This window comes from Miniopterus natalensis, chromosome 13 (assembly GCF_054644295.1).
Source record: "Miniopterus natalensis isolate mMinNat1 chromosome 13, mMinNat1.hap1, whole genome shotgun sequence".
Lineage (NCBI taxonomy): Eukaryota > Metazoa > Chordata > Mammalia > Chiroptera > Miniopteridae > Miniopterus > Miniopterus natalensis.
Genome location: NC_142093.1, coordinates 12175520 through 12192207, shown reverse-complemented (window position 1 = coordinate 12192207; position 16688 = coordinate 12175520). Strand labels below are relative to the sequence as shown.

Sequence of the window (16688 nt, the reverse complement as noted above, 5' to 3'; positions counted from 1 at the left end):
ATGTAACCAATCTGAGGTGTGATGTGTAGGTGCTGGAACAACGCCATCTGAACTTCTCCTGCGGCATGTGCCCTGTCTAGTATTCTACAGCGGAGTTAGCTGTATGCCTGTGTTAAGTCTGTTATACCATAAACTCTCCAAAGGCTGGGCAGCGTCTTCCTTACCTATAATCTCATGGACGAAGTGGGATGAAGGCTGTCCTTTAATAATGAATTCAGAAAGGGGGATCATCAAGAGGGCAGCCGATAATCTTTCTATTTTATAGGATATGGCAAGTGGACCCCCAGAAAGAATAAAGTTATCACTTTACTTCTAATCAAGCAGTGAGTTCTGATACTTAGCAGTTTCAAGTTTTTCCATACGTGTTACCACATCTATCTCCTAACCAGTGGGAGCTCCTTAATGGAATGCAACAGATCAGAGCACTACCCATGTCTACTGTTCCCGAGACAGAAAGATTCTAATCTTCACTGTTAACAAGTATTACGTGCTTTATCTGTTCAACTTGGTTTCTTTAACACCGTTTTTAAAAAGAAAATGACACTGATTTTAGTTAAGGCAAACCATCACTGAAAACACAGACTGGTTTCAATAGCAAATTCCTCAAGGTCTATAATGTATATTTGTGTGAATATTACCCACTTCCAGGACAAAGAATAGGCACATTAATTTATCAAACATAATAACAAGAAAAACATGTATAGAATTTTCTAGCTTTACTGAGTACTTCTACACACTTTATCTAATTTGATAGTTCTAACTCTGTGAAGGAGACATTATTTTTACCGCCTGCACTTAAACAGATGAACAAGCTTGAGACTCCAAGTGGTTTATTAACTCGCTCATGCCATAGCTAGGCAGGGGCAGGACTCAAATCATGGTTTAAATACTAAGCTCCTTCTAGAGGGCCATGTTGCCTTCTGCTCTTATGGACACTGGCATAACCTGCTCACCCACACACTCACTATGTAATAATTACAATTCAGTAAGTTCAAGTGTCTACTGTGAAGGATGTACAATGTTCATCTTTTTGGCAACATGAGACAAATACATGGAAAAAAGAAACCCCGCATACTAGATTGTTATGCTAGTAAGGGTGACATTTGACTTGGACTAGGTCTTCTTAGGACCCACTATGATTTCTTGAAGAAAAGTTAGGTTTGTAGGAAATTAAAAAAACACACCAAACAAACCAAGAAATAAAAAACTGTCCAGTAGGTAAGGCCTCTGAGTGTATCTGACTCTGACTCAGGGCTGCAGGGGGTTTCTGCATGTGAATCACTCCACAGCCAAAGAAAAGTCGTGAGCTTTTGAATGTCCACTCTTTAGTCACATTTTCTGCCTCAATGCAGTCTCAGGGTCTCTTTGTGCCAAAGCAGAGATTCAGTAAGATATAGGAACAATACCAAATATGAGAAACAGACTAATTCAAGTTATAAATAATTCGACCCAGAAAACTCTTTTGATCTGTAACACCTTTAGTCATTCTATTATTTTTTAAATTTTTTAATTTGTTTAAAATATTACAGATGACCCTTTTTCTCCCCAATAACCCATTCCACCCCCTCCCCTCCCCCTGCCCAGTCCCTCTCCCCACCACTGTCTGTGTCCTTGGGTTGTGCATATATGCACATAAATTCTTTGGTTACTCTCTCCCCCTCCACCCACCCGCCCTCCTCCATCCCTCTGACATTCATCAGTCTGATCTATGTTCCTTTAGTCATTTTAAATAAATGCTGCTTTCTAAAATAAGTTTTATCTTTCCTGTTTACTCATTTTACTTCTTCTGATTAATTTTAGAAAAAAATGCCTATTCACATGTACTTAAATTATGTTTAATTTATCAATATGTTTCCAAATATAAAACAAGATTCGATTAAGCCTGAAAACAATCACCAGTAGCGTAAGGGAAAAGTATATAACATGTAAGCTTCCATTCAGAAAAGCAACAATTTTAAATAATAGAATTTAATGGCAATAATTGACTAATTCAAAGCAAACACAGTCACCATTCAGTATCAAAATAATATGGATAATACAACAGTCTTCATGATTCTCACAGTCACCATTCAGTATCAAATAATATAGATAATACCACAGTCTTCATGATTCTCAAGCAATCAGTTTTTGGGGCTATGGAATGCATCATCATTTTTGCTCCTGTTGTGTGGTTTTGTTGAAAATGAGTTGCTGGTATTCTGATATGCTGGAAAATGATTTTCCCACCTAGTTCTGAACCATCCACTCTGTTCCCCAAAATGCCCAATTAGCATCAGAAATAATTCAAAATGTGAATGCAAATTTATTTACCTAGGCAAGTGAATTGTTCTGATTTTTTTTTTTAATTTCCATCCAGCTATATGCTGATAGGTACCATGATCCCACAAAAGCATTGATTACATGCTTATTTCTCCATGGAGAGTTTTTCTAAAAAAGTATATTTGGAGCCAATATTAAAATCTGAACACAATGGCTGAATTATTAGGGGAGCAGGAATGGTCAGAGTATTTCAGAGACAGAATCAGTACTCCACATACTAATTCACATAGGAGAAAATTAGAAAACTATCTGGCTCAACTTAACTAAGTTGTATCCTTTCTGTATGTCAGCAGTCAGTAAAAGAATGGCTTATTTAAAAGCCTTCTAGGCATAAGAAGGAGCTAAGGAAAATATTTATGAGAAATACTTTGCATTCTTCTCGTAAGAATGAGTTGAATGGTACAAATTAGTTGGAACTAAGGAAAAACAAAACCTGTTTTCCTTACCCCCAATGTGTCTGTCACTTACCACTTGCCTATAGGCTAACTCGTGACTTTCTGATGCATAGTAAATAAGGACTTCAGGCCTTCAAACAGCTTACTTGCTCTGAAGGAACTTCCAGGTTCTAAGAAGCTTGAACTCATAGTTTCGGCTCTATCAAAATTAAACATTTTAACCATTTGCTTCCTCAGAACTCACCCCACCCACTGGCTCTTGTTTGATTCCCAGAGTAGAATCATTCCATTTGAGTCAGTTACTCACTTCAGTGTTATTTTGACAACTGCTTTCTATTTCCTTCTTCCTGTCTACAGACTGAATTTTGGTCAACTCTCTATTCGAAGAAGGGATGGTCCTCTTGTTCAATATAATCTCAATAACTATTTTCAAAGCATTACTTTCTTCAAGAACTTGTCAGAACAAGTCACACTCAAACACTTCTAATTCTGCACAACCCGGGCAGCTCACAGGACTCCTCCTGGGACTGTGATGCCCTGGCAGAGGGCAGGAATAATTAAACTGCACCACCTTGCCTCGTGCTGCCAGTTGCTGTAATAACAGTCCCACTAGTCACAGTCCCAGAGCCAGTGGAGCTCTCTGGTCAGCCACCAGCCACGCAGCACTGCAAGGGAGCCGAGAGCTGCTTCTCTCTGAACCATGCTGGGGTTCAGATGAGCAGATGCAGTCTCACCTTCTTTAGTAAACATGCTTAACTGCCCCCAAGGCTCCTCCTTTCACCATGAGAAGACTTCACTGAAGTCATATTGAGGTACAGAAGGCTCTCTAGAAACCTCACTGCTCCAAAACCTCCACAATGGAAAAATGACCCCAAACAGCCCAAAGAAATTCGAGCTATGTGTCTGGTCCACAGGACAGCTGTCAGACACTTAGAACATTTCAGACATAGTTCTAACAGGTTTGGTGATATGATTTTTCCAGAAATATAATCTAATTTTGGCATGATGAGGGCAAGCCACGTTAGCAGTGAGTAGCGATAACTAGCAGTCTGACACAAAAGAAGAGAGAGTAATAAATAAAAGCAGACTTAGGAAATCAGAAAGGACCCCAGTCTGGGGACATTTAGTGTCGGAACAAAAAGCTCAATGGTCTGTCCATTTACGCCACACAGTAAGTGATGTCCACCCTAGTCCCAGATACCACAGCAGACACTCCTGGGTGCCCACCCAAAGCCACGATCCATCCTTCTTTTTGTGGGCAGAGCGCACTCCCACTCCAGAGTCCGAAAGGGCTGGGATCCACTCTCAGCCTTCCAGAGAGCCAGGCATGGAAATGTGACTCAGTCCTGCCAGTGGGACCCAGAGGAAGTCAGCTGGGTGTCCCCTGAGAAATCGTTTCCTCTCTGATTAAAGACATGAGTTAAGGAGAAGCCCCATTCCATTCTTGCCTTAGAACTTGTCATGTGAGATCCTGAGCACCCATCTTGTGAACATGAGGGGAGAGTCAGCCCGATACCACTGAGGCACCAAATCTGTCATCCTGGGAACTGCCCAGCTCTGGGTTTTCTCTTAAGTGAGGCAATTACAAGTCCTCACTATTCAAACCTCTGAATCAGGTCCTCTCAGACTTGTATCAAAGGCATATCGGGGAATGTTATTTCTTGTAGCTTCTGTTCAAAAAGGTAGGATAATTGTATAATCTATTTCAGAAATATTTCCACCAAGCGTGGCTAAAAAACTCAAGGCACATAAATAGGAAAGTTTTAGTTGTCTGGAAAATTCAGTTATGTGGGGCCGTTCAATCCTTGAAAATGCCAAACAAATGAGGGGTTAACCATAATTGCTCCCCTGGGAGTCACATCATCAAATATTTTCATCGTTACTCACAAGTCAGCCATTATTTCATTTCTCTAGTCCTTCCCAACTATATATTCCCATGCTTTTCCCCGCGCTCTGGGTTAGTAGGGAAGACACTCGTGGATTTGCTTTGTGGTGGTTATGGTTCTGTTCCCATTTCCAGCCCTCTGGTTCCTCGAAGCCTCCTTAGGAGACAGTTTTAACCTCCTGTGGACTTACCATAAAATCTCCGCCCACAATGACTCCATCAGCTTCTTCCCAAGCAGCCTGTACGCAGCTCCCTCCCAGGCGACCCCTCGGTAGGCACCCGGAAAGTTAGGGAAGTCGGCCATCTACTAACTAACCACCTAATCTTACTAGCTACACTCTAAACCTTCAAGACACATGGGGTCTAACCACGAGAAAGTTAAATGCCACGTATCCAAAATACTCGCCTACAAGAAATATAAAGGTGAAGTTTTCCAGTTCAGAAGTATCCCTAGTCGAGGCACCAGGAATCTTTCACTAACTTCACTGCCTTTCATTGCGGTGACAGGGGAGACTAAGTATTAACCAGATTTTGTTAATCTGGTTTCAGATTTTCACTATCTTTTGTGTGATTTGATCATATAAACAGATTGCCTTTGGGGTTTTAATATCACCAAACAGAAGCCTGAAGTTTCTTGAATTCTACTGTAAATTCTAAAGGTTCTAATGTGGGGGGAGATAGCACGGTACAGGAAAAGGCCTTTGGAGTCAGATGAAAAGGGTCAAAATCCCGGCCCCACCGTCTACCATCTATGAGTGATGAGGCCACAGGCAACATACTCCATCTCTTTGAATCTTGATTTTTCTCATCTGCAAAATGAGTGCAAGAATTCTTATCTTGTAGCACAGTTGACAGGACTGAACAAAAACTGAGCAGGTACTAAATAAAAGTGTGTTCCCTTTCCCTAGGCCCACCCCTCTGCACAGGAGAGCAACGGGCGGCGTGGAGAAGGGAGCCAATGTGGGCCTTGGCAAGCTCATGGCCAAGCTGCTCTCCCACCTGCAGGCCCTCCTTCCGTTTCTGGGTTCTCCCATCAAGACTCAGTATGTAGGGAATGCCTCTGTCTAGAACTCTGCAGGCTTCTTCCACCCCCAAACGAGGCGCCCCTGGCTGGTCCTCACCAGGATACGAGCAGAATACTAGTGGCCAAGGCCAGGACCACAGGGAAACCTTCTTTGCCCAGCGCTTCTCTGTCTGCTTCCCATGGTTCATCTATTCCCTCATCTGAGTTCCATGAGCATATTCCATGTCATAGGCCCCATGCTGGAGCTGAGGACCCACACCTCCTGGAAAGGGACAGAGCATGGCACTCTGCACTTCCAGCCTTGTGATGGGTTCTGTGTCCTCTGGGGATGCTTCCTGTTTGGATCCTGTCATTTCCTCAGGCCTGGCTCCTTGTTCAGTCCCTGCAACCTGCTCTTGTTTCTGTGACACAGTCCAAGTCCCACCTCCTTCAGGAAGCCCCTCTTGCCTGCTCTGTCACTTAGTAATGTCCCTGTCCTCCATGTCCCCATAATCCAGTCTTGGCTGAACTGCTAACAAGTGTACTTGTCGTTATTTTATATTCTCTGCCTGTGTAACACTGGACTAGACACACAGTAGGTGGTCGACACGTATCTAGAGAGTGACTGGCACAGACCATACAAGTGAGGACGTGCTGACTGCACTAGACATGATAAAAAGGAAACATGTTTTATGAGATGCAGAAAGAAATGTAGCAAGAGAGAACACCATAAATAGCATTTAATAGTGTTTTAACTTCTATCTTTAAAAGAATTTAATCACAATAAATAAACTCCTGGCCTGGCAGGGGGATTAAAAAAGAAATCTGTCTAAATCAGGGAAGAATTTGATTAAAAGAATCCTTAAATAAATACATTAAAATACATTCAAATGCAAAAATCTTTGGCACTTAAAAACTGGGCTAAGTCTTTAAAGAGTCATAAGCTTTTAACTAAACAAATTCATGGACAATGTACCAAATGCAGATGATTAGGACAAATTTAAAATCGTTAAAGTAGGGGACTGACACTGGTCCGTTTAAATTCCAGTCTTGAGAAATTAGAACATCCTGCCAGGTACAAATTTGCAAATATTCTGACTCCTCCAAAGTAAAGGATGACTGATGGAGCTTTATGAAGAAAAAAAATCTGTAACTAATCTAGCTGTTGTTGTTTTAAAGGATCTAGCAATGAGCTTTGTATTCTAGAGAAAGCAGCAACAAATATCAGATTTGACAAGCATCCACGGGGCATTGCTGTGAGCCGGCTCTAAGGGAGCCAGCCGACCAGAGCCCTGTCCTCCTGGCAGTGCAGCCTGTGCTTGAAGGGAGAGGCCAGTGAAGGCTGTAACAGAGGTGGTAACGCCAGGGGTGTAGGGTGGAAAGATAATCCGTCCAAGGGCTTCTAGAAGGCTTATTAGATGAGCAGGGTCTTGAAGACAACTAGGATTTTGACAGGCAGTGACAGGGAGGATTATGGCTGGGAAGGGAGGTCAGAAGGTGAGGGAATTCCAGACCGAGGGAACAGACTGAGCAGCCACCGGAGAAGAATGAGGACTGCAGAGTGACCAGGGTGGAGGGGCCAACGGCCGAGAGGATAGAACGCTGGTGCACCAGGCTCTGAACAGAGAGGCCATGCTCTGAAGAGTTGGGAACACAAGGCAAAGGAGTGTGGATGCTTTTTTATGAGTGGTGTCACCCTGGAATGTTTCTAGGGGAAATATCCCATTCTATCCACTCCAGTGGATCAGACACAATGCTACAATTTAAACATCCTCAGCAAAGTACATATTCTCCAGAATGGGGACTGTTTGGAAAGTATGATGCACAAATCAAAACTAAGTTATTCATTATTAAGAGAGAGCAGTCATTCACTTCTCAGTATGGAAACTGATTCCTCTTTACAAAACATCTCACGACTTACTCGTGTGTCCCTCATAGTCAGGAGAGGCTCTCAGAGGAAAGCCTTACATGGGCTGTTAGCAGCTTATAGGAGCCTCTGTCTCTCAAAGAAGCTCTGTTTCCTATGTGGACAATGCATACAGTAGGGCTGAGATTTGGGTCTGGGGGGAAGACTGGGGTGGGACATAGTTTAAGTCTAGTATTTGGCAGTGTTTGGAAACCATACCCTTCCAGAGTGATAAGACAGGGTTGGAAGCCCTGGTCACCATGTCATTCCCTGATGCAGAAACCTTTATTTATTTTTTATTTGTGTATACTTTCTAAAATTCTTCATCCAGATTTATACTCTTCTGGGGTATTAACATAGGGAACTCTGACCACTAGATTGGGAGGTATGGGATATTTTCCAGGGAAATGCTCAGATAAGCCACTCCATTCCTTTCTGCTTTAGGTTAAGTTCCGTCAGGTGAGATGACAGTAGCTAGTCTGGAGAGGCTCAATGTCTGAGTGGAGAAGGCATGTGCTCTGGAGGTGGCAACCCAGGATTCACATAGTAGTTGTATAACTTTGGTGATTAACTGACCCCTCTGAGCCTCTCTTCTTATCCACACACTGGAAAACTCTAACCTCCAGGTTGAAAATAAAGCATAGGCACAGTGTCTGACAAAGAAAGTGCTTGGTAAATACAAGTAGAAGCCGGCAGGGATGTAAGAACAGGGCGGTATTGTGGGAAGGATACAATCTGTGGAACTGGACAGATCTGAGCCTGATTCCTACTCTGCCAGTTACTACCTGAGTGACCTCAGGCAATTTACTAAACTCTCTGAGTCTAGGTTTTCTCATCTTTAAAATGGGATAATTCCTACCTTGCGAGGCTGCTGAGTGTTTTACAGGACATAATGAATGTATGTAGAACACCTGACACATAGCAGATATCCCTAAGGATACCTGTTATTATTCGCTTTTCTCTTAGAAGCAATTAAACACATAAACCTGAGGCTATCTTATTTCTTCTCCCAGCCTGACTTCCAGCTCAGATAATACAGCCCATAGGTTTAAAGTAGCCATGTCCTTTCAACTAAGCTTCCAACTTGCTTTTGACCATTTTAAAATTTGAAGCAAATTCGGGAGTCCTTAGGAACACTTCACTTTTACTTCTACAATCTTCTTCCTCAAAAAAATAAAAATCACAGCTCTGGAGAATCCAAGGTCAAATGAGGTTTTGCGGCAAAAGTTGACCACAGACCAGAAAACATTTGAACAGAGAAACCTGATGAAAACTTGGTTAGACAATTTTCTTTTGTGCTTGGGTAATGCAATATTCTCCTCATTCTCATAGGTGTTTCCTTTAAGGCAAAGTGTTTTACTTTTTTCCCCTCAACTACTTATTTGTGAGCGACTTGTTCTTTGAAACAAGACCAGCAATGGAATCAGTCTTCATATATCTAAAGATGACCTGTTTGGTGGGTGAACTACCCAGGTTTCTGTTCAGTTGTAACTGTTTGTTTGGCTAGCTCCTTGGTCATTGTTTCTTCTATGAGCATCGGTGGGGGACACAGTAGGACATTAATTCATGCTCTTCTTTGACAGCAATTCCAATTAGAAATTTCATTTGACATGAAGCTTTTAAAGTGTTATATTCTCATATCTAACTAACTCCAATTAAAGAGCATGAACTGTATAAACATAAGGTGATCATGCTGAGGCAGGCCCTGGACCTAAAGGAGCTGCTTGACTTGTATATCCAAATTCAAAGGAGTAAGACCATTTTCAAGCAAAGGCACTGGATCTGTGTTACCTAAGAAAAGCATTATTTACTACCAATAACTGAGGATCTACTTCTTGGAAGCTCCAGAAGTTTTTTCTTTTTATTGTTTTTGATAGAAATCTTTCTAAAGAGGACTTCCTATTTACTTCTAAATGACTCAAAGTCAAAATGATGACTTTTAAGGGGGCCGCACAGCCCTAACACCAGGAGGCCTGCCAGCCCCTACGCTGTCCAGCATCTGTGTTCTGTAGTTTCTGGGTTCTCTTCACCCCTCGCTCCCAGCGCAGGCACACTAACCTTCTCTGGTCAGTCCAGTTGCTCGGGACTTGGGAACTAGTGCATCACGCTTATTAGAAGGTATGAGAGTCAGCCCTAGAGGGGTTTACACAGACTATGTGACCCCTCTTTAACCAACTCCCTTCCTTTTGGCTGTGTTTTGACAGGTGTGCATATAGGGCTGGGCTGAGCTGCAGATAAGGGAGATATTTCCTTAAAAATCTCCAAGTCTGGTCACAACAGAGGACACATTCCTAAACCACATTCCTAAATCATCCATCCACTGGGTCACTGAGGAGCCTGTGGCACAGAGTGGTGACTGCTTGGGCAGCTGCACAGAGAGCCCCAGGGTCTTGGCCCCCATCCAGTGAACTATAGTGTACTGCGTCACCTGTAACCCAGCAAGTCTCCCTGCAGGAGCAAAGTCACAATAGCTACCATAGCTGCTTTCACAGTATGACTTGGGGTTCTTCATTAACCCAAATCTGAAAAATCTCTTATTATAGACAACAGTGAGGCATGCTCTTTTGTTCTGTATTTCATTCTAATAAATAATGTTTTTAAATGCTAAGAAAAAGGAAGGAAATCAACATTTATCGAACACCTACAACAGGCTGGGTGCTTTCTGCAACATGAGTCTCTCTTACCCTTACCCCTTTTTATGCGGGAACACACCTTCCCTGGGGCAAGCCAGAGAACGTACTTGCAGCCATGAAGATGACGGGCCAGGGTTAGCCCTGGCCCATCTGGGTCTGGAGCCCATGTTCTTTTCACCACAAGGGCTACAAATTAGATTTATCGCTTGTTTCTGACACCCTGGAAGGAGTTTCTACTCAGGGGCCCTTTGGCTTGTCTACCACCTCAGCCAGGGGCTGCTGCGGGCAAGCAAGCTGCCTGCCGCCGAGGAGGAAGGCAGAAAGCCCGAGCCCGCGCACAGTCACGGCAGGCGCGGGGGTTGGGGGGGGGGAATGCAGCGTGTGTCTTCCAGACCGTGTGAGTTACACCCAAGGGTACAATGAGCCCAGGCTTTTAAGAATTTTTATTTTTGACGTTTCAATTTCCTTGTTTTCTTCCTTTTGATGTGGAAAGTACTTTATGGTCACATCTATGGGGTTTTAATGGCATTTGACATTGTTGCTCACCCCTGTTCTTCTCCCATGGTTTCCATAACTCCGCATCGATCAGCTACTTCCTTTTCTTTTAAAATGTTTACTGTCTTCTTTCCTCCATCTGCTTAACAGCCTCTCAAAGCTCAGTTGAGGGACTTATTAACCCGAAGGCTTGGCCCTCAGCTTTCCTCCTTTAGAAAGTCCCAGAAAGTCCCACCTATTAATACCCTCTGATGACTTCAAAGTCTCCACAGCCTCCCCTGACTACTCACCTGGCTTCAGTCTGGTAATTCCAGAGATCTGGTGAATGTCATTAACATAAGTTTTATGGCTTAAATATGTTTTCACATATATAGTTTCATCTGTAACTTTCAAAGTGGGCAGATTACCCTGTTTACAGGTAATACTGAAAATCAAGAACAGTAAGGGGCCTGTTTAGGTTTACAGTTATATGATGGAGCTGGACCTACAGCTACCTGAATTCAGGCCTTCAGAGTTTAAACCCAGTGGTTCTGATCCATTAGGATGCTCCGCTACCGTCTGGGGAAGAATCACACCACATGTCTGAAACAGAAAAGCCAGAGCTGGCTCCCCATTCACCTGCGCACAGACCAGGGGCTAATATCCTGTCACCCTACTTCTGCTCTTTCCTCTGAAAGGGCTCTCGGTTCACACCCTGGGAGGACTGCCCACAGGCATGTCCTACTGGGGGACTGGGGGGCTGAGGACCACATTTATTCCTGTTATGGATAAACAGAAGTGGGACTACATATTTTTAAAAACAACAACCTACTTTTGGTTATAAGAACAACTGCGTCAGGCTTCCCACCCACAGACACCATTTCAGTTAGCTCTAAATACTAATCGATTCACACCTGAAGTAATCCATAAGCTCTCTCTGCCTCCAGGAATTGCTTTTCTCTGTCCTACACACTGACACCAGCCTAATTACCTTAATTCTACCTCTTATTCCAGCCCATAGGGACTAACTAAGGTCTCTCAGATAAGAATATAATTCTTAAATGCTGGTGGGGCACCTCATAGGAGGCCCATCTTGCATTTCCTTCTAAAGAAGGTGTGGCACAGCCCATGGGGCTCTGGTTAAAAGGCTAAGATTTGAATACCGAAGTCCAAGTTCACTTGCAGAGCACATTTAAGGGCAGATGAGAAAAATCAGATTAGGAAGAAAAAGGAGAAGGAAGTTCCAAAGGGCTTTAAAAGAAAGTACCTTCCACCGGGTCACACCTCAGCAGAGCCTGGTGTGGACTCACACTTAACCCCTTCTCATTCAGCCTGCATACTGCTCACAATAAAACAGCTGTTTTCGCTGCTCCGCCTCATCCGTGACCTGCCAATACTCTCCATGGTGAAAAATCTCTGTTTTTATAAGCTTAAATAGTTCACTTTAGGTATATTATTCATTGGTTCCATGGAAAAACAGGTTTGATTCTTTAAATGTTCAACTTGCTAAGTCATCACTCAACCTTAGCACAGAAAAATTAAACTGAAATCTGTAAAGGAGAGGTGTGGGAAGCCCAGGTCTAGAGAAATGTTTTACCAAGTGGGGCCCTATTTTATATGCACACATACACCTTTGTATAAACATATATGTGTGTATGTATTTGGTTTAAGGAGTAGGTAACTTTAAGGCTTGTACAAAAAGGGAAGAGAAAGCTGCTTATCTGAAACTCAAAGATGACCATAAGCATTCCTGACCATGGGACTCCTGACCAGTGAGAGTTAAGACATCTCTTAGCATTGCACAGAATGGCCTATGGGATTTACCTATTTAAAATCAGTTATGATTTGGTATGAGAGGAGGGCCAATGCATTATTATAAGTCAAATGAGAAAAGAGCAGCGAGTTTGAGCTGCCCTATCTGCACTAACCCCTGTGCTCAGGGTAGAGGATTTTGAGATGAAGCAAAAGTGAACTCTGCCCTAAAGAGCTCATTATTGGGGAAGGTCAGTAAACAGAATAATCACAATGTAGTGTGAGAAGTTCTGAAATAGGAGGGTGCATTAGATGGACTGGGGTTCAGAGGACAGAGCCTGATTAGTTGCCATGAAGACTTTTTTCTTTTTCTTTGTTTTCATAATGTGCCCTTTCTCTTTAGTACATAGTAAAAAGTAAACAGTAAGATCCATAGCCGTGCTCTGCCGCTGAACCGTCCTGAGATTTCTGGCTCAGCCTCAGGTCCTGAGACGACTCTGCTTTGCCTCCCAAGCTGCCTATGCACCCGGCGGTGGCATTCAAAGGACTAACTCCACAGTGGCTCCGATGGCCACTCAGGGCACGTCCATCGGTGACACTGGCTGAGGGTTTCGCTCTCTTCCATGGTTTGCTCATGAGGGGCTGAGCTCTATGGCCAAGAAACACTGTGGATGGATAGACTGTGAGGGGCCACAGGACAGAGCAGGGTGACAGGCGCCTGGGCCGACTCTGAGGAGCAGGTGTTTCTATGTCCAGACCTCGGGCTGAAGAGAAAATGCTGTGGAGTGGTAAATAGTGAAGTGAAGGACCAGTTTTGTTTTAATTTCCAATCTGCCACAGACTAATAAAACTGAATGACGGAAACCCCAATTATGTGCTTAGCTGTCCCAGCAACGTCAAATTGCTATAGAAATTTCTAAATGTTTACTCTCAATTTCTGTCTGTGTCTCTTCAGTCAGGTAATAAGCAACAGTCTACAGCCCACAGACTGAGGAGCACTGAACAAAAGCCTATGGGCGGAGTAGCCCCAAGTTGCGCCTGGTGCGTTTTTTGCGCTGGGATAGTCCAGGCCTCTGCAGTAGCTCTCCCAGACTATGTGCACTTGTTGGGGGAGCCTATTGGGCAATTTGACCACCAGGCCAACTGTGGTTTTCTGAGGGTCTGGGAGAGTTCTAGACAGTGACAGGTTTCTCACCACGACTTTCTGTGTTGCTAGGGCTACCATCTTGCCCAACACTTCTGTGCAGACCCTTCTCTTTTCTCATCTATCTCCTCCCTAGTCAGTCTCCCAGTCAGTGAGGCTCATCTTCTCTCTATATATAGGGTGTCCCCCAAAAAACATATACACATACTTTGAGTAATTATAAAGGCAATGTTTATTAAAATACATTTCATTTTCAAAATTGAGCTATCAGCTGTTACAGTGTGTATGCACCTTTTGAAGACACCCTGTGTACATGTTCTCCTGACTCTTCCCAGTGCCATCTGCCACTCTGGATCCTCTTAGGACAAACACCCAGTACCACACCCTGGCTACCTCTGCTTCTACTCCAGGAGTTACCTTCTTTCCTTCTCCTTGGAATGTTCCTGTCACCTCCTTGTCTCAGGTGACACCTGGCTTTCTCTTTGGCCACCCCCTTGATTAGAAGCCACTTATTTCCCCAGACCTGCCTGCACCTTCGGGACTTGCCCCTACAAAAAAGCATCCTATTTGAAGCTCATACCATTTGGCTAGATCACCTCTGGCGACCCTCTCTGCTGTCATCTATTCAATCTCCTGGTTACACACTAATGTTCTTGAGAAATCTAAACCTGCAAGTCCTCCTCGCCATTCTAACTTCTGTAATCATATGGGGTAACTTCAGCCTTTACAAGGCAACCCACCCAGCACCCACTTCCTTGTGACCACACCCTGAACCTTTTCATCATCTGTTCATGCCCCAGCTGGGAGATAATAACTCCTAAGATCCTACTCTCTGACCACAATGTAAAAATTCATTGATCCAGAGACATTTCTGAGGGCTGACTATACTCTAGGCACTGTTAGGTGCTATAACATAGAGAGAAATTAAACAGCTCCAACTTGGCTGTGCTGACGCTGATGGCTATTCCAAAACTTCCCATCTCTTTAAAATTCCTAATTCCATCCCTACACCCTCACTCAGGAGATAATCCTGCTTCTCAAGGCAAACATCTCCACTTCCTGGCCCTGCCTCCCTCCCCACACCTCTTACTCACCACTGTCTGCATCCTCTTTTCCAGTCCCAGGGGCAGAGTTCCTTCCTTGACCTGCACCCCAGGTTCCATACTCTTAAGCCACCTCCAGGATTTTGCTCTTTCAATGATCTCTCGCTCTCTCTTTCCTTCTAAATTTCACGCCCCCCCGCTCAGGTTCCTTCTCATCATGCTGAAGAATCTCATCCCCCAGAGTACCCCTCTGGACCACCAGCTACTAGCTACTGCCCATCACTCTCCCTTTAATCCCCCAAACTCTTGAAAGAGGATTGGCTCTGCTGCACTGTCAATTCATGCTGCCACCCGAGCACCTGGCTTCTCCTGAGTGCATGGCTGTTTCTCTCACTACCCAACACTGCACACAATGACCATTAATTACCACACAAGTGCTTTTCATTTTCATCTCACTTGCCCCGCCTGCCTCTCTCCTGGTTCTCATCTTGCCTCTGCTGCTTATTAGGCTCCATCCAGGACCAGCTGCTGCCTTCCCCAGAGCTGTTTTCGGGGCTCTTACATTACAGGTAAGTCCTGTGCTATTCCACCAGCCCCAGGCTATGTGCTACGTGGATCACACATCTGCATCCATCAGGATGGTTCTTCTAAGCTTCAGTCTCACATTTCTGGCCACTTACTGAACATCTGCACCAGCTTATCACACAAACTCCTCGAACTCAGTATATCCAAACTCATTATCCCTTCTTCCAATTCCGGTCTGCTTCTTAAATTTTGGCTCTCTACTCAGCTATCCCAGGAATCTGCAATTCCTCCCTCTTCCTCACTCCCTCAATCTGAGTATCCACTAAGGTCAGCTGATTCTACCTTTGCAGGATCCCTAGAGTGTGTCCTTCCCCCCCCCCCCACCCACTCCCCCTGTTTTAGCACCTTGTATTATTTTGCCTGGACCAATTAATCATCCCAGGTGGTTTTCCTACCCCTGGCTTCTTCCCACTTGAATTTATCCTCTGCTCTGCCATGAGATGTATAACATAACTGAGATAATGGCACCACCCTGTTTAAAATCTTTCCAAGGCTTTCTACCAGTAATAGGATGTACTTCAAACTCCTTACATATAAGACTTCATAACCAGGCACATTTCTTTCCTGATTCATCTTCTATCACTCCCTTAACTCATGTACCCTAAAAGTGCAATTTTATGAATTATTCCCAATTTTCTGAATGCATGATGCCAGTTCATGAGCACACTGTTCTCTCTGTCTGGGACATCCCTTCCTAGTTATCTACATAGTACAATTCTATATGACTTAAAGACCCAGCTCTAAGACATTTCTGTGAAACCCCACAGAGTTCATTTAACACACCTGTGTACACACCTGTGTTACAGCATTTCCCACACAGCGGTTGTATTCATGTATCTGCACATCTGCCTCCCCACCTGACTGCAAATGCCTGCGAGCAGCGACCCATCTCTGTGACCGGGCTCAGTCCAGGCTCTCTGGACAGGGCTCAGTCCACAGCAGACACTCAAATGCTTGCTGAGCTGACATGAGTCTATGCAGGCTTCTCTCTGACAGCAGAACCAAGTTTTCAGCTTCTGCATGTCCTGACCTTCTCAGCAGTGGTGCCACAGACAGCATGTGAGAAATAAAGCAGTGACAGAGATAAATGCCAGGTGACAGAAGTGGTTAAAAGTGACTGTCAATGGGCAGGCATGTGGCAGAGTACTTTTGCTTTTCATATTTCTTTCTGGAATATTTGCCTTTGTAACCATGTTCATGTTTCCTTGATAAAAATAATAAATGTTAAATTCCTGGTTGGTTATGAATAATCTATTGATATGTCTACAAACTGCAGAGGACCATTTTCTGTATATTTGAAAGGACAGGTCATGTTCTGAGGGCTTAGCCCTGAACAGGCTGTGCAATCAGCATGTGCGGATGACGAAAGGAGAGCCTAACGTAAGGCTGCAACTTGAGGGCCCCTCAGCCAGCAGAGCACAGTGCCTGACGACAAAGTGGCAGCCTGTAGAGACAACACATTTGCTTCAATAAGTTGGCTTATGTATAGAGATTATTCTTATTAATGTATGTACGTTAAAAAACATTTCTTAAACACAAGAATATATTT

At 43.8% G+C, this 16688-nt stretch overlaps 1 protein-coding gene across 2 annotated transcripts in view; it reads right to left on the bottom strand.

Annotated features, from left to right (window-relative positions):
* Nucleotides 1-16688, bottom strand: part of BABAM2 (BRISC and BRCA1 A complex member 2) — a 315632-nt gene that overhangs the window by 27053 nt on the left and 271891 nt on the right. The window lies entirely within an intron of this gene.